General features: G+C 34.9%; 1 long non-coding RNA gene across 1 annotated transcript in view; it reads left to right on the plus strand.

Moving 5' to 3' along the window:
* The window catches only part of LOC121070699, a 213,828-nt gene that overhangs the window by 92,333 nt on the left and 102,510 nt on the right, over nt 1–18,985 (plus strand). Inside the window, exon 4 of the long non-coding RNA XR_005820176.1 lies at nt 347–449. This is a non-coding gene — a long non-coding RNA (uncharacterized LOC121070699). The remainder of the gene's footprint in view (nt 1–346; nt 450–18,985) is intronic.

The raw sequence follows: 18,985 nt of genomic DNA on the forward strand, positions 1-18,985 counted from the left end.
AACTGTTTGATAATGGTGAGAGTTCGTGTTTAGAAAATTAGTATGAGTTATCATTTTTCATATTACAAAATAATTGTTTATCATATGCATAAATAATTGCTTACCATATGTTTATGCATGCCAATTTATTCTTGTAATTTTGATTAAGCCACACCATTAGAAGTGGAAAATGATTTTGCCAAGTGGTAGCCAGTCAGTAGAGTTTACTTCATGGACATTTTTTTCTACAGCTACTTCCAGATAACACACAGAATGATATGTTGATTAAAGTATTGATTATTGATTAAAGTATTTTTCAGATTTTTTTCCCACTCACCTGTATGATAATGTTCTCTTTTCCCCACAGCAATGCCACACAACCAATGTCCTGATTTTTCACCAATATCATTGTGATAAATAGAAGATGGTTAAATGCATCCATTCTAGGCCAGTCAGTAGGAAGAAACAAGGTAAAATCTGCTACCCTCCACTTACTCTCTACTATAAGAATGTTTCTTATTCAAAGGTTAATCTAATCTGTCATGCCTTATAGTCATTCAAATGGAACTTTCATAATACATATATCTGTAGATGCAATAGTCAATGGACTATGCTTTTTATTTTTATTCTGAATATTCTGATTCTTTGCTGATTTCTCCTTCGACTAACATTAGCTTTATTTCCGTTCATACTTTAAATACAATGTGCTTTATAAAAGACTTTGTTGATGTCATTTTACCCATATGTACACAGCATTGTTCTCAAATAAATGAAAATTACATGATCCAGGTGTCACAGCTGCTTGGGCAGTTATGTAACTATTCCTAACTTTAACTGCAGTAATTTCTGCACATCCAATGGTAAGATGTGGTCACAAAATATGATGCTAATACTGTAAGAGCAAGATCCTGACATAATTATTCAGTTCAAAATCTCTTCTTTCTCTTTTCTGCATTAAATTAAAAAATCCATGAGATAAAATTGTGTTAAATCTTTCATTTTTCCCACAAAACAATAAAGACCATTTCTTTAAACTCTGTTTGATAAGGCAGTTTTGCAAAGTTTGAAATCAACGTGAATAAGAACTGGACTGATTCAAAGATGAATTAGATTCAGAACATGCATAGGCTTTAACTGTAGAAAAGATCTTTGGAAGTAAAGATAATACTCTTAATTGGTGATTATGTAAGACTACACTGATGACTGGAACCAAGTAAGAAACAGCACATTTTCAACCCAGTAGCTCAGTGTAGCAGGCTATCTAGAAAGTGATAGTGCTATTACGGACTAGCAGAAATGCATTAAATACTTTTCTCAAAGTTCACGTAACATGGATATTACACTTTTGAGTCTGTTTTCCATAAGGCGCTGCACCAAAGAAAAGATAGTGTTTCAAGGATACTCAGTCTTTCACTGTGAAAATAGTAATGAAAGTACTTCCCGTATTGTGTTATTATGACAGATGACTGATGAGACTTATTGCAGCCTAAATACTGACATATCAAAGTGTTATTTGTATTTTTGTTTGTGACAATTGTTCACTATTTGTGTATTGCTGGTCATAAACTGTAGATTTTTAATTGATATGTTTGAAAGATTTTTAGAAATTAGGACCTAAAACTGGATATTTCAGGTACTTAAATTTGAGCCGTTTTGGTTTGCATTTTGCCTATTTAGCTCCTGATGTAAAAATTTAAAGGCAGGACTTCCTATTTCATTCTTATTTTAGAAAAACTTCGAAATGCCATCACGTTACATAATAGGAAATATTTAGAAATGAAACATGTTGGACAGTAGGGAAGAATAGGACAGTAAACACTAGCTCCCAGCAGAGTAAGATGTAGCCCTGACAGAAGTGGAGAAAGGAAGAGGTAGAATCACAAAATCACAGAATTGCAAGGGTTGGAAGGGACCTCGAAAGATCATTGGGTCCAACCTCCCTGCCAAAGCAGGTTCCTTAGGGCAGGATAGAATAACTTGTGGCTTCCTTCAGTGTACCAATCACAGTGCACTGAGACTGTGAGGGACAAACTACAGTTTTTTTAGTTATCTGTGCCCAGTAAGTAAAAAATTTGGACTATTATAAGAAATTTGAAAAAAAAAAATGCATCTTGTCTCTTTAGAGGCTAAAACCAAAATTAAGCCAAAAAAGTCATTTTAAGAGATTATTTGTGATCTCAGCATCTAATCTCTATTAGTTTTTGGCTGATTATTGCATGTCTCAGGTCATACTGCTGAGTACATTATGGTATGGAGAAGAGTAAACTAATGCCTCAGGAGCTGCCATTGACAATAGTCTTCCGGAGACTCATTTGAAAATTATGTGGCCATATACTGGATTTGGCATAAGTAGCTGGAAAAGGATGCTGTCTTTTTTCAAACACCGGTGAAAGAAATGCAGTAAGGTGAGGCAGAAGGACACAAAAATTAATACTTCAAAAATTTTAATGTTAAGGTCTATAAATGTATATATGAACACTAGCAAACTGTAAGTCTTCCTAGTTGCATACTAAGAAAGATGGAAACTGCTTATGTGCCTTGATTCAGCTTGGAATGGCAAATACTATAATGCCACATTGATAGGAATTTGAGCAATGGTGTTTGCTGTTAGGGTCCCTGAATGTGACTTGAAAGTGTATCTTTCTAATAATTGTACATATCAACGAAATTTGTGAACTTATTAATTTAACTTCAATTGAGATAAAGACAAACTGTGGAATGTATAAGGAGGTGATCAATATAAAAAAGAGACACGGTATTTGAGGGCAACAGAGTTTACGGAAATGAGTGAAAAACTTAGGTTGTTTGCTTTCTGGGTTTTCTTAAGCATCAATATATTATAGATATACTTTGCATTCCTTGTTTATTTTCTCAATTCTTTATTTCTAATGCCTTTTAAATAACAGTTGTTTGTATAACTGCATATCAAAACTATAGAAATACTTTAATAGCCTGATTTATATTGAGAAATTTGAGAATAGCCCATCTAGTATCGTTTAAAAATATTAAAATATGAATGTCTCTTTTAGAACAGGTTCTTTGCCTGAGCAAACAGTAATTTTCTTAATCACCACACAGTCATGTGTGTTGATAATGACACTCTGAAGAACTAAGAAATCTGCAGGTTTCCACTCCAGTTATCATGAATGCTAGGGTAGAAAAAATGGGGAGGACAAAATATGAGAGAGAGAAAGAGAGAGAGAATCGTTTTGGCTGCTGCCACTTGAATACTTGAATACTTAGAAATGATTTAACTTTGCATCTGGGAAGTATGCTACTAAAATTACTTAATTGTATGTAAGACTACATATATTCAATATTGATAATATGCTCATCACATCTACATTAGATTCACTGTTCTACTAGTTATATGTCCTTTTTATCTAAACTAGGAACATCTCTCAATCCCTTTCTAATGAACAGAACAGCCTGTTGGATTCTAGATGAAAACATTCCTAAAATATGTTGTTACAGCAATTGTCAAGTTCTAGACTAAGTTTCTCCAGTTCTCCTCTCTGGTTAAGTCCCTTGAGTTAGGAATTTCCAGTCTTCAAAAGCAAGTGAATTGAAAGATAATTTAGATAGGATTTAGTAAAAAGCCCAAATTTTGCAAAACGTTGAACATATTTTTCTTTCCACAACAGCCAACATAGACAGTGGGGCTGCAGGTTGGTGGACAGGATCATGTTACAAACATATGAGTCATCCTTGCTATTTTTTCCATGTCACAGTTATATTACATATTAACTGCATCAGATGAAACTAAAATAGTCCAGCTATGTGATATTATCTTTCATATTTAGTAGCACAGTAGCATCTAGTTTACATTTAGTCAAAAAGTATAATTTATTAAAAGAAATAAAATATAAAAATATATCACCTCAATAAATCCCAGTGATCACGCACTTAAAATAATGAAATTTATACCTATATATAGAATGGTGGCTGTGTGAGCACCACATTTCCATATAAAGCAAATTATCAGTGTGACTGAAGATTTTTTTGGTTGTTTTTTTACACAAGAATCTTTTCTTCTTAGGCTTTCTCTTTACTCAAGAAGTGAGAAGACAATGTAAATTCTAAGGCAGACAAAACTATGTAAAAATATACACCAGAAAACTTTCTCATAACTAATCAGAAAACCACAGGAAATACTCTTTCTAATACATTCCTTTGCAGCATTGTCATAATGGCTCCTAAATCCTTGAAGCCTAGTTACTATTTTGGTTTAGTGCCTGAGATTTTGCATACACTTTATTAAATCTGCATGAACAAATATCATATAGTGGGACTTCGAAATTATCAGAGTCTTATCATGGTAAATTCCTTTTTAAATACTTAAGTAAGCATGATTAGCCCCAGCTGAGGCTCTGTCCCCAGGCTGTTTCCACTATAACAGATTTATGTTTGGGTTTTTTGGAATAGCAGTACCAAAACTAACAGAAATTGCCTCATTTTGATTTTAAGTCATAAGCAGTCAGAATGTTTTGAACCATTTCTATTAGGGAAGAGAAATTATCTGATAGAGCTGTCCATTTAGAAAGAAAGAGTTTACAAAGTTACTTTGGTATGAACATAGCAGGAATCAAGTAACTGGAGACAATTTATTTGCGTACGTTTCTCAGCCTTTTCTCAGGATTCCTCTGATCAGAGACATTTTCACCACTTCCTTTGCCCTCGAGGACACTTTTATGTCTCTTTGGAATTTTTATTGTGTTTCTCCCAACTTTATTTTCCATTTCCTAGGTGATTATACACAGACACACTCACATCCACTTACTAGAACCAAACAAGTTCCTTGCTCTTCAGTTTCCAAGCATTTCATTTTTTTCATGTTTCTTGTTCAAAAAGAAATAGTAACAGCTTGCTACATGTATCCCAAATAAAGAGTGACTGTCAGGTTATCATACTAATTCTCTCCCCAAAATAAAGCCTTATTGTTGTCTGGGGAAGAACTGTTTACACAGTTATTTTAGAAACTGAGCTGAGACTATAAAGTACATTTCACATGGAATTTCTAGCCAAAATGAAATGTGTACACTAAGGTCTGAAAGAATACAGTACTTAAGTCATTTTTCTCCTCTTCAGTGATGAGCCGTGTGAAGAATTTTAACCCATATCCAAGGCCTGTATCAGCTTTGGAAGGGGTTGTATTCATGGTCCTCCTAATCATTTTTTGTTCCCCGGTTCTGGCAGAAAGATTCTCACAAAAAAGGGCTCTACCATAATCATTATATTTGCCTATAGGTTACATCAGAGTCTGTTTAAAATGTCACAGTAAGAAAGACAATGGAGAGCGGACATAACAAAGTGCCTTCTATTTAGATCATCATTTGTAATGTTGAGGCTTTCACGCTGAGACTGCAGTTAGTCGGAAGAATTTTCTGATGCTTAACAAAAACTTTGAATGATTCCAAGGCCTTGAGCGTTGAAGAATTAATCATTGGTTACAAGGAAAAATTATTATTCTTCTCCGGAAGATATTCATACAAATCTCTACATTTCCGGTCAGTATCTCTTGTCCAGGGCTAGCGAAGTTCACAAGTGTTAACAAAGGAATACCATTTATTTTCCATTCACTCTCTGTTCTAAGACTCAATTTCCGTCAGAGATCCAGAAAAGACCAGTGATTAGCAAAAAAGTTTTCTTCCTGTAGATAAGAATCAGGTAGAAGGAAAACAGAGTTATAAGCAAAAATAAAGATGGAGGAAATTATTTGTATCATTTGGGAGTCACTATGCTGTACCATCCATTGTGCAAACCGTATCACATACCACGCAATTAACATCTTGTCTGTCTAGCCACCCAAGACAGGCGAGATGTAACAGGCTGACCAATTTAGTTGTAACAGGTCATTTATACTAGACTGATTGCAGAAAAGACTGATTGCAGAAAAAATTACAGAGAATGTTGCAAATGACATTAAAATATAGAACGCTACATATGCTAGCATTTTCCAGTCTGTTATTCCTGCTGAATATTGCATATCGGCTTAGTAGAGGGGACCCCACAGGCAGCCATAAGAAGAGGATTGAGCAGGCTGTCAGAATTTCTCAGATAACACATGGATGGATAGGCCATGGCAGAATTTTGGCCGACTTCTGTATGTGTCATATTCAGGCTGCCAAAGGCATCTGTAAAATGGCTGCAGGCCATTAGTCATTCCTCGTCCCGATAATGAAAGAAACCAAATTTTATTATTATGTTATACATGAACTCATTCCTTATAGACTAATTTTGGGTGTTTCACACGCAGATCATTCCTGCTTGCTTACTGAAGTGGTTGTAACTCTCCCTTTGCTTGGCACTGTAGCTGAGAGTAATTATGCTTATGGAACGTACCATCGCTTCTTGTGCAATTGAGCAAATAAACATGCAAAACAGTATCTGTTAAAGCAGGACCTGAACCTACGGAGTCATAGTCCCAACAGTACACTGAAACTTTTCTTCCTTCTGTACACACCGAAGCCTTTCTTCCCTAGTTTGTGATTTGCTGAATCTGCATAAACTTAAATTTATTTCAGATCTGTAAAAAAAAAAAAAAAATCAAAGAACTTCATATATTGTGTTGATTATATAATGTATCGTACTTTTTCTCTGGCTTTTTAGATGTACTTCTTGCTTTCGTATCTTATACTGTCAGTTACGTAAATACTAGACATTCCAACTTGTGAATGATACTTCAAAAAATTATGGTAATGAAATGTCCCATGACTTTTTTTACAAGAGCTTCAAGTTTGTATAAAGGTCACTGGAATTTTGCTTGCCTCACACTTCTTTTGTATTTTAAATTATTCTGTCATAATGCTTTGGTCGGTCTAAAATTATTGTGTAGTTTACTCAGCACTTCTTGAATCTGCCTCTATTTCACACCAGTATCTGTAACTAGCAGGTGAACTGATCTCTGTTATGTGTTATATGAATGCTACCTTACCCAGCTTTTCAAAAGGATAGATTCCTTAGTTTCTAAAATAATAGCTTGGGTTCTCTGCTAAGATATCGTTTGTTTTGAATGCTATTTTGAATTATGCTCTAGATAAATTAATCTGCATTCTGATCTTGTTATATGAGTTCATATGCTCAAGCCCTTTAGAAAGAGGACATTGTGCACACTTTCAAATGTGTGACGTGTGTGAGGAAGGCACAGAAGCCAAGCAACAATGAGGTAAAATGAAGAGAATAGACTTCTTAGCATTGCAAGTACCATCTGTTCTGTAGAAAACGCATCCTCTGTGTTGGCATTGCCACAGTGGTTGACATGTGTTATTACTTTTAATCATACTTTGTGCTGAAGAAAAGTCTGGTTACATGACAGATTCAGAGGTTGCAGACTCCCTCAGAGCTAGTGCCTAGAAATCCAAGACTGCTGAAAGTATTCAATATTTTTGTTTCTGCAGTATAATGACCTGTGTAAAACTATGCCACTTGGGGACAAGCTACTAGGGCACATATTATTACATTTGTATATGAGATTAAAAAAGCAGACAGTACTCACATGACAAAGATGACATTTTCATAAAATTCTGGAAAAAAGAGGGCTAAAGATTTGTCATCATTTTCATATAGTAAAATTGTGGGGTGTTACGGGATTATATTAGAAAAAATTACGAAAGTTTCTCTGTCCTACTTTTTTTTTTGCCATTTTACTAAGGATAGCATTATTTGTTTATCAAAACAATGAAACAATTCATTACAGAAACCAGTCCTTACTGAGACATCTGTTGTGATGTCCTTGCATGTGTAAGAAAGAAAACTTACAGACCTAAACAATATTCCTTGTACATCATATAATACTGTTTGCATAGTACACAAAGGCAGGTGTCTAATTCCTGTCTTATTCGCTAGCCGCTATCAGCTAAGGTAGAGACAAGACATTATTCTTATACATTAAATAGAGATACAGGTCCATAACTAATACAGATTAGTCTTTTTACAGTTACTGGAAGTATTAATAACCACTAGTCTGGAAATCACACATTCTAGTTCTGTTTGCAACTACAACCAAATGATGTCATATTTCGCTCTTCATTAGGCCCCACATTTATGTCATCATGACAGTGACCTGTCAAGTATGGGATATGTAACTTCTATGTGTTGTCAGATGGCTGTTTAATAAGATATGGAGTCCAAGGTTTTCTGAGCATTAGAAACAGCCTTTTGGTCTTGTGTTATATTCAAACGCATGGCATCTAGCTCATGTGTATACAGTTTATGATGGCCAAAACTACAGAAGCTTGGCAATTCCCGTAGGAACTCAAGTACTTTTTGGATGAAAATTAAATATCAGAGAACTGTTTTATCTGATAAAAACGTTAAATTGAGTGCTGTGTTGAATATACTCCAAAATATCTTTTCTATGGCGAGTTTTTCCACATATATTTGGTAAAAGTCTGTGGAATATTGTCGTTTTAAATGTTTATTTTCTTAATATTCTAATTTGACTTGTAAAAAATCTTCTCAGTAGATGCATACAGTGTATTCTCTGGAGTTCTTCAGCATTTTTTAATATTCTAGCTTATATAGAGTTAATCATAGCGTACAGTTTAGTTTTAGAATATTGATTGCAAATGAGTAATCAAAAGTAGATGAGGGCAGTTTTGTCATCATTATCTTTTGTTACTAGAATAAACTAATAATACTGTGTTGAGAATATATGCTCTTTTGTAGTGTCATGAGTCCACCCGGAAAGGACATTGTTGGTTAACATTTTCATTTGGGTTATTGTCTTGCACTTTATTAAATCTCAAAAAAAAAATGATATGTATGTGCAATATGTATTCGTTTCTAGTTTCAGTCTTAAAGGGTGGATGTTAGAAATGCTAAATTTTGAATGCATATTAGTGCAGATGTCAATGAACTGGTACCCACTAAAAGAACTACGTCAAATGTACAAAGCAAAATGTGCTCGTCACAATCACTTAATATAACTGCAGACATAGCATATGCCAAGACCCCTTAAACATGTTATTTCTTTGAAAAAACCACAGCATTCTATGTTCTTGTAATTGTGCTTTTGTTGCTCCCTTTGAAATCCCTGGAATTTCTACCATGAAGAAAATAATAATAGAAGTTATAACACACTATTGCCCATATGATTGGTCACATCATTCTAGTTCTTTGGGAGAGATAAAAGGGGAAGTACCTAAAATCTACTGATTATTAAACAAAAAATATATTGTTTTCTTTCACTTAGGATTCTCAGAAAGTAATGACTGATAGAGCAATATTAACATCTATTTATTAAAAAAAGAAAAGCAAATAAAATGTAGTTTTCTATCATGTTTCCAAAACTATTTTCAACAGTGCTTGGAGTTGTGAGTCTCCATCATAAAATGGTAACAGAGTGATTTGTCACTTTTTTTTTTGAGAAAACATTTGCCATTCACCAAGAGTCCTCCATTACAAGACTAGTTTTAATTCTAAAGAACAGAACAGAAGATGTAAAGATCACTTATGAAAAGCCTTTCTAAATATGGAGATATTCAACTGCTTCATGAACCTCTCATTTTCATTGCCTGGCTTTCAGACAAGTTAGTTCTTAAAAGGCTTAGTAGCTGAGGCCTTATATTGTTGGAAAAATAAGTTTAATATTATATATGTGCATTATGCTGCAGACATATGTGAACACATCTGAACCTTTCTGATGGTGGCTAAATTACTGGCCTTCAGGGAGAAGGTGATGCGTTTTGGTTTTGATTAACTTTCTTTTACCTAGTGGTAGAGATTTATGCTTTTGGAGGTCACAGAAGCAGTTCTAGACTTCTGCCTTGCTCATGTATGATTTAAGTACTGTTTAACTCCAAAATGGGGAATTTGTTCTTTGTACAGCAAAAAAAAATTCTTCCTTAATGTTTACATAGTTTACCCTGCAATAAAAATCGGCTGAGTAAGAAGAACACACAGTCCATGAAACTCTGATGGATATCTACAGGAAAAAGGTTGGTAGGGTTTTGATTCCTACTGAAAATGCACTGCTGCTAAGCTTGGTATCAGAAGTTCCAGCTATTGGCACTGGGAAGCAGGACTCTCATCCTTGTGATGGTGCCTTGATATTATGTCAGGAAGGAAGCGCTCTGGTAAACAATCCATACCTCTACACTTTCCCGTGCTCCTTAACTGAACAATTTGGCACAGAGTGCAATATTAAATGCCCAGCTTGACCTTCCTTCCCTGAAGTCAGGCCACTACATTATGCACTAGCTGTAGCTTTGATATGTTTCTCATAGGCTTTCCCAAAATGCATGTATTACAATTATTCAGCCCAGAGGCTGCACATCTCCCTGTGCTGTCTGTTTCCTCCAGCAGTGCTTGAAAATGTGCTATTATTGAAAGAGTTAAAAAAAAATCCCCTGGAAAAGCTAATTATTGCATGCAGATACTTCTTTGTGTGATCAAGGAGGGGACAATTTAATAGGGCTCTGTAATACAACCAAGAACAAAATTGCTTTAAAGGAAGTCTCTTGTTGAGTGACACTCTGTTGCCTGAGCCAATTAGGTCCCATAAAGAGTGTTGAATTGGCTCTGCTTTCTCATTAATTATGTTCTGTCACAGACATGGGGCTTGATTTAGCAATTTTGTATTACAATTAAGATACTGAAAGGAATGGAACAAATGGCTCACTCTGATAATAGGCATTCTATACACGGTGTGACATTTACTATCCAGCTGTCCATAAGGCAGCCTAGCACTTCAGTTCAGGGGTTTATTTGTCATTGCTTCAAAGGGACACTCAGCTTTCACAAAAAAGAAACAGAGAGGCTAATAGATAGGACAAAATGTACTGCTGATATGCTTTATTAGAGATAGGATGCTAGGGTTTTGCTAACAAGCTCATCCGTTGGGACTAAGCCGAGTTTGCTGTCAATCATCCTACACACAAAAGCACACTAGTTAACAAGGAGAAATGAATTACAGACACTTATTCCTGCCTGTGGGATCACAAATACACCATCTGTGAAAGAGGCACAAACTCAGAAGACAAACTACATATTTGTCAATAACCTCCTAGAAAGAACCCTAGTAATTCTTTGAAGACCTTGATTTAGCTTCCTCTAAAATACATGTATAGGAAATGTTTTAGTTACCATGACATTTTCCTTGTTATTCCGTACAATTTTTCATCACATTAAAACACAAAACTGAGGAGGTCTGCAAATGTTGTGCTAGGTATGTACACTGCTTTTTATACCAAGCCCAGGGGGCAGCTGCTGTTGTAATATTCATTAATAGCAACAGAAAATTAAATCTTACAAACTTTAGGTTCAGACTATCATGCATCAATGTGTAGAGCATAATCTAAATCCCAATTTATATCTTATATAATATTAAAGTAGCAGGGTTTTTTTTAGGCTGTGCTCATTTTTTCACCCTCCATTATATATTTCCTGGGGAATTTTGATCTATTGCTTGCATTGCACTTCAGGTCCAGATTCAAAGTGGTAAGTGAATTTGTTTATATACCATAGTAAATTATTATGGATATATATATGTGTGTGTGTGTGTGAATTTAGGCATAACTATTTGACCGTGATTTCATCTTCTTGTCAAAGCATTTGACGTTTATAATGTAACATGTCGACTTCATCCCAAAATCAGAATACATAGAAAACTGGGGATCTATTTTACAAAATATTAGTTGCATTTGAAAAGAAAAATATTCCAAGAACAAATCTCTAGATATGAAGAGCAAAGAGGAAAAGAAAATGAATGTATGTTATTGCAGAAAGAACACTAAGGTATCATTTCTAGTCAGAAATGTTTAGTCAAAGTGGCTTTACTGGTGTGTATATAATCCTTGCCATCAAGGTCTTACCTAAATCTAAGAGATGATTTCTAGAGTTCTCCATGTATGGGGGATTTTCTGCAATAATATTTTTGTGTCAGATGTATGGAATAATATTTCTGAGACTTTACTATCAGCCAGTGGCATTACTTATTTGGTAACTTTATTTTACCCTATCTTGATATAGATATCCTGCAAATAATTAAAGTCCACCATTATCTCTTCTGATGCACACCGTTCACCCTGAGAGATTAGAAGGGGTGGGTGAGGATGTTTGTTCCAGAATATTGGGTACAGTCCCAGCATTACAGATCAGCAGCCATGGGATGAGCTAATGACAGTTCCTCAGAACTGTCAGAGTTTGGTGCTCCTCCACCAAATTAAGAAGGAAAAAAAGCTCCATTGAACTTGTTTCTCCCTATGCACTTGTTAATGCTGCAGGCTGGGAGTGTGAAGGAGTTACCTTTTAAGAAGCTGCCAGAAATGAAACTGATATGTGCTGCTTGTTCTTGAATAATTGAGGAGAGTGTACAGGCTTCTCCCAGTAACCCACTCACCTTGCTCAGGTCTGGACTAGCAGAAATGAGCTGGTTTGTTGGCAGTACTGGAAAAGGAACATAGGAAGGCTTTCCCAGTGGAAAAGACTGGGAAATAGGGAATCTTCGTGTCAGTTAATTGAATGAACGGTTCCCAATCCCTAATAGAAGTATTAACGTCATTTTGTAGGTAGGTGGGCAAGGCAATCAGCATTTTACAAGTTAGGTGGAAAGTTCTCAGATGAGTCAAACTACAAGCTAATTAAATCATTTTTTCCAAAGTGTAACTTTCTTCCTGAACAGCTGTGAGTCTCTGCACAATGCCCCCACCAAATGTCATCCAAGAGACTCCCAAGTTTTTTTGCTTTCTGCTTCTCCTTTACAGCCCTTCAAAGTAGTCTGATATATTAATATAATAATCACCTAATACAGTGGATAAATACAGGCCAAACAAACAAAGTCCTAACCAGTTAGTTAATGCTACTTTGGACCCATATAGAGCAGCATGAACCCGGTTATTAATTTGTAGTATTGTCATCCTCCTGCCCTGCTTTCCCACTCATAAATTAAGTACTCTGCTATTTCTGTGGCGGAGATTTTGCAAACTTAGAAAGGGAAGAAAATATGCTACAAAACATACTTCAGTATTGTTATCAACCGCACCTTTCCTGTCTCCAGTAGCGTAGGCGGTGAGAATCATCTGTCCTCATTATCTTGTCAGGTCTCATGTTCGCCTTAATTTCAAAATGGCTGCATCTCTTCCAGGTTATAGAAATTTTTAGTCCAAATTTCCATTAATTCGTTTTATTGCTATAATTGTCACCAATTTCCTTTTCTAAATAAAATGAAGCATTAGAAATGTGTAACTTGGAAAAGGAACATATTCAGAGTCATAGTCGATTGAGATTCAATAGTTTCAAAAGCAGCTGTATTTGAAAAGGATTAACCATATACAGCTAGAGAGCTTCTGTGCAAAATAACTTGACCCAGACAGTAATTTAGGTCATACTGAATGAATTTTCAAACATTAACAAAGAAAGCAGAAGAATGAAGAGTTCTTGCCTTGGTTTCCTAGATCTTCAAATACAGCTGCATTTTGATATATAAGTACTAATTATCTAGCCCAGTGAACATAGGATCTGAAGGGATCCCTTCTATGTGAAGGGATCACATAGAAAATTAACCCTTCTCTGAAACTGACCCACAGCCTCAAGTCTAGATAATGCTAGTCTGGCATAGGTCACAAATTGGGCTCGAGGTTGCTTTTTCTTGTACAGGGAGGTAAGAAGCCCCTGAAGAACAGTTATAGTAGCAGTATTCTTCCATCTATGCCTCTCAGTGAAATATAACTGTGAGACAAACACTCCTTTCCAAGATAAGGTCGCAGATAAGTGACATAAAGCCAATTAGTAGAAATTGTCACTGCCCAATTTCTCCACAACATACTGCTATGGGATTTACTTAGCTGGAAGAGGACAAGTAGGCTATACAATCTGATGACAAAAACACTCACACTTACTGCTTTAGGACAGTTTCCTTATGTTCTGTGCATAGAGAGTGTAGAGAGGGATTATTTCAGAGGATAACCCAGACTGAAGAATTTCTATGCAGAGAGTTTGTTATTCTCAAAACTGGCCAAGCTCTCTCCATTCACTACGCAAGGGGATTGATGGAGACTGGCTACCTAGTTTAGGTAACTTCAGGTACCTGAAGTGTGGCAGTGCACATATTACATAGACAAGATAGAATCTGCATGTGGAGGTGATTTATTTTAATAAAATGTTCTTTAAAATGCCTTTTATTTGAAAAGATTAGCATTCTTGAAAGAAATAGACTTGCATATAAACATGTTTTCAAACAGAAGGTCTTCTTCAGGTTTGAAAAATGAAGTTTCTAAGGTGAATACAGGTTGAATACAAAAATATGTTTGGTATGTGTGGCAGAGGTGTTGCTAGGAAAAGAAATGATGAAATGATTGATAACTATAGTTTAGAAGAGAAAGGTAACTTATTCTGTGGAATCTAGGTAGGTAGCTAGATAGCTTCTTGAGTGAGCTGAAAATGAGAACTGCGGTGGTACATTGTTGAGTAAATACTTTCTGTTGAGTCTATGGCGTTTTTTGTTTGTTTGTTTGTTTGCTTTTGTGTTTTCAAACTCAAGCCTGGAAATGATCCTGTAGGATCCTGCTGAGGATCAGAACTGAGGGGCAGCAGAAGGCATGTAACTTTTCTAAGAAATGTTCCCCCATTGGCATCTGGGAATATTTCTCCTTTGATTATCTTTGTGATTTCATTATGGAATATAGTGTGCTTTCACTTATCAACCAGAGGGAATTATGGGCATTTGATGAAGGAAGGAATCTCAAGAATAGAATCCAATTCTTTCATTGCTTCTTTTGTACGGAGTATTTATTGTAGTAATTCTGATGTGATGACCAGTTTTACATTTACTTCTCAGGTGAAGTACAGATCTAATCATAGGAGGTTGGAACATGGGAGCTCTGTTGACTATTAACAGGAAAGAGTGGATTTTTTAAAGATTTTTAAGCTTAATCTTCTTCCAAGACAAATTTAATGATTTTAGTGGTTTTCTAGGATATTTGACAGCAGTTGGGGTTTTCTTCCATATAAGTTCTTGAAATGTTCTTTTTCCCTTGAGGAATATATTTTAGATTGCTGAGGTATCCTAAAAACCATCAAAACAAGTGTGCATTTACCTAAGAAACGAGGGTAAAAGCAATGATATTTGGAATTTTTAAGGATGTTGCTGAGGGAATCTAGGTTTCCATTCCACATGACAGATATGTCATCTGTACAGCATAGGCTCACCAATAACATTGTTTAAAATCTGTTCTTCAATAGGGGGCTATAAAAATATTACATTGTGGGGCTAGGTTGGCAGACAAAAGCCAAAATATGTTTGCTGTTTGAGAAAAAGCTGCTGTGTTTGATGGTAGATGTCAGACTGACAGGATAACCAAGCTGAGACTCTGAATTACCCAAGAAAAGTTAAGGTTTCATTTTACTATGTAGTATTTATGTATAGTTTGGGGATAGTCATTAGAACCAGTATGTTACTAATGAGGTGATTTACATAGTGGTATTCTCATATAAATTCTTTTTTGACTTGGAGGAGGATGACAATAACTTTACGGATGGTGTTGACATTCCTAAAACTTTGTCAGTGAGAGTTCTGTGGCTGGATACTATAAGACTCCTTGAGGTATGCTTTGTGTTTTACATGCTCATTCTGGGGAGCATGTAAAAAATATCCAGGGAGTGGAAAAAAGAAGGAAAAGCTTTTGAGGTTCTTCTTGGAACTGATGAACCACTTCCTCCAACATGAATGTGCTGAATCAGTTTAGGCCACGTTACCTCAAGGCCATGTTATTTAAGTACATATCTAGAAATGAATTGCCACATGTTCAGAATATATTCCTGACTGATTAAGCACACTTCAGTCAATTTTATTTTCACATTTGTGGCTCTGCCTCAATTCTCCTGGTCTGTAGCTTAAAAAAGTGTAACTAAAACAATATAAGTAAAATGAGTCTCCATTTTGTATTTTATTGCAATCAACCTGATGTGTGATGTTGTCTTTCATCAGGGAAATCCTGAAACACACTCATAAAAAATAACTAACTAAATAACTAAATAACTAAATAAATAAATAATAAATAACCACAACAATTAGTGTGCATCTTTGGAAAGAATCTGAAGAATCAGAATAAGATCTTAGTTACAAGCTTGTCTGTGAGGTTACAAGACCATCTGCAGCACTGTCACTGAACACAAGGCACAAGACCAGGAAATCCAGATATTAGCAAGATGAAATACTTTGGAACTCTGGTAAAAACCTAATTATTTTGTCTTCATAAGCCATAGTCACACAAGATGACATGTTGGGAACATTTGGGAACAATTTAATATCTTCAGATGTCCAGTGACTGGTAATAGCCTTCCATTTTTTGACAAATAATTGTTTTTGCTCTACAGAAGTTAAAACAAATGTTGTTCAATGTTCCTGATGCTTTTGTAATCAAAAGTCAGTTGAACTTTGGCCTCACCAGTAGCATACTAAGTATTACTGATGAATCAGTGCCCCTAGTGTCTTGAGACTTATTTAGATAAGATTTTGTCCTTTATCTTGGAAATAAAAGTCTGATTGGAGGTGGTTTCAGCTTTGTACACTGCTATAAGCTTTATTTTCAAAATCCAAAATGATTTTACATTTATAGTGTAACTTTTTTTCCAATGATGGTTTCTGTGCTGTATCTTCTGTTACTATTTAGAACTACTATGACCAGAAGATATTAGATGATTGCTAAAAGTCTTTTATCCTTCTTCTCCAGAAGTCTGGAAAACTTAACGTAATTACAGTGTAGAGATATTCTATAATGTTATGAAATGATCCCTTAACTTTCTCTTGCATAACTGCTTTACTGTTGAGCTTAGGGATTCTAGAGAAAGAGAAATATCAAATATTTTGCTATTTCCACTGAGTTCTAGGAGGATGGGGCCAAGCATCGTAAGGCATGCTAAAACCTAAAACTGAATGTAAATTTCCAAAATCAGCCAGATGTGAGTTATGGGCCATTATCTGTTGTTAATTTACATGGCATCCAGAGATGAGCAAATAGTTGCAGTTATTTTTTTTGGAGTAAGATTCTAGTGATTAATTAGAATGTCTGTAAAAATCGTTTCTTTTCCTGTTCAATTTTTGTTTTTAATTAATAATACCAATCTTGGAAAATCAAATAGTTCTATCATGTTCAGTTTTGCTATTTCAGATTTTAAACTCAGTCAATTTATTTTAAATGGAAACAGTAAAAATTAGCTAGGTATCTTTTCTTATACGTCCAAGTACTTAAAAAGTTATTAAGTTATTAAATCAAACTTAAATTTAGTGCAAATGTCTTAAGTAGACAATGTTGGAATGTAATATATGGAAAATGAAAGAGGTGCCCCAATTGCAGCATACCATTTGACCTGAAATGTTCTCGACAACATTCTTAGGTTGGCTTGGCCATATTATAGAATCTCAAAGAAAATAGTAATGCATAAGAAATAGTAACTAATTACAGTTTTTGTTTATGAAGTGATTCAATGAAACACGTTGGATTGTATATCTTTGCTACAACTAAATTATGCTAATTAGCTAATACACATCTTCCAAATGATTTTTAAATAGCTCTGTTTAGATTCTGACTCATACAAGTAGCAAGCTGTTACTTTTTTGCATGAGTTAGAGTGAGTGATTAAAATGATGTGCATGACTCAAAAAGAAAAGTTCAGGTTTTACATAATCATAGAAAATGTTTAGGCAGTCCAGTTGAAATTGAAAATGCAGAAGGGTGATGTTATTATAGGACTGGATAAAATTAGATTTATATTCTTTATATTTAAGTATATCAAATCATGTCCTATAGTTTTGACCTGGCATTATTCAATAAAATTAACAAATTTATAAAACACATATTATTTTTTACACTTCAAAGGGCAAAAGAGAAAGATACATTTCTGTAACTGTTTTAAGTCAGAATGACCACTTGGAACTTTCTGGCTTCTTTCCCACCCACAAATGAGGTACAAGTCACCCAAGATCTATCTGAATGTGTTCAGATTACCAATGTAAGAAAAAAAAAAAAAAACTCATAGAGATGAAGGCAAAACACCTTGAACAAATATGATACATAAAGCTTTAGCCCACAGCTGCCTAGCGTCTAGTTATCCAGTCTTGGCCAGTTCAAATAGTTTGTTAGAAAACAGCCCACTTGCTTAAATCACCTTAGGAGATATAGGAAGGAAATCATTGAACAGTGTTGTATGTTAAATTTTAAATTAAAAGCATTTGTGCCACTGTAGTTTGTAAAATTAAAAAGAAAGAATCCCTGCATCCACCATTCTTTAAAATGAGTTCTTCAGCTTTTTCTAAACTTTGCTGAAGAATGTAATATGTAGTAGGAATATAGATCCAGAAAAATTCAAAGAACCAGAAACAATGCTAATATCTCATGCATTATAACTGGTGCTTTAACTACTGTTTATTGAATTCCAGTCAGTAATAATGTTTTCCCTTTTTGTGTGGCAGTGTGCATATGAACATGTAACTCAAAATCAACCTACATAGAAATGGGAATGTAATAAATCACATTATATCTTCATTTTGCAAATTTGTTACTGAAGTGTAAGTAAAGGGGTAAAAGTGCATACACAGCTAACAAGAAGGTTCACTTTCATTTTGTTCAGTCATCTGAGAGTGTTAAGTCAATACTTTTTAGGCCATCTTTCTGAGATCATCATTTCTATGTTTCACAGCACTTCAACACCTAGGTAGTACTCACATCAAAATTAAATATTTCTTCTTCAAAATCATTTTATGTTTATAAATATTGCTGAGTAATTTATTATTAGGAATTCTAATTTATCATTCCTAAATATTTACACTAATTTATATGCACAGATACAGCATACAACTTGTCTGCACAAGATTTTCCTTTAGAGCAAGCTTGACTGAGGAACTCTGTTCCTGCATGCTTTCTGAATCTCATCTAGCTGGGTTAAGCTCAGAAATTCTGTTGATCACTGGTTTACATTCACTGCTTAGGCTGACAGAATAGAAGCAATAAACAGTTTTGATGTAGTACCACATTACTTGATAGTAAGTACTTACCTCATTCTGCATTCT

The sequence above is a fragment of the Cygnus olor genome, chromosome 5, assembly GCF_009769625.2.
Source record: "Cygnus olor isolate bCygOlo1 chromosome 5, bCygOlo1.pri.v2, whole genome shotgun sequence".
Taxonomy (NCBI): domain Eukaryota; kingdom Metazoa; phylum Chordata; class Aves; order Anseriformes; family Anatidae; genus Cygnus; species Cygnus olor.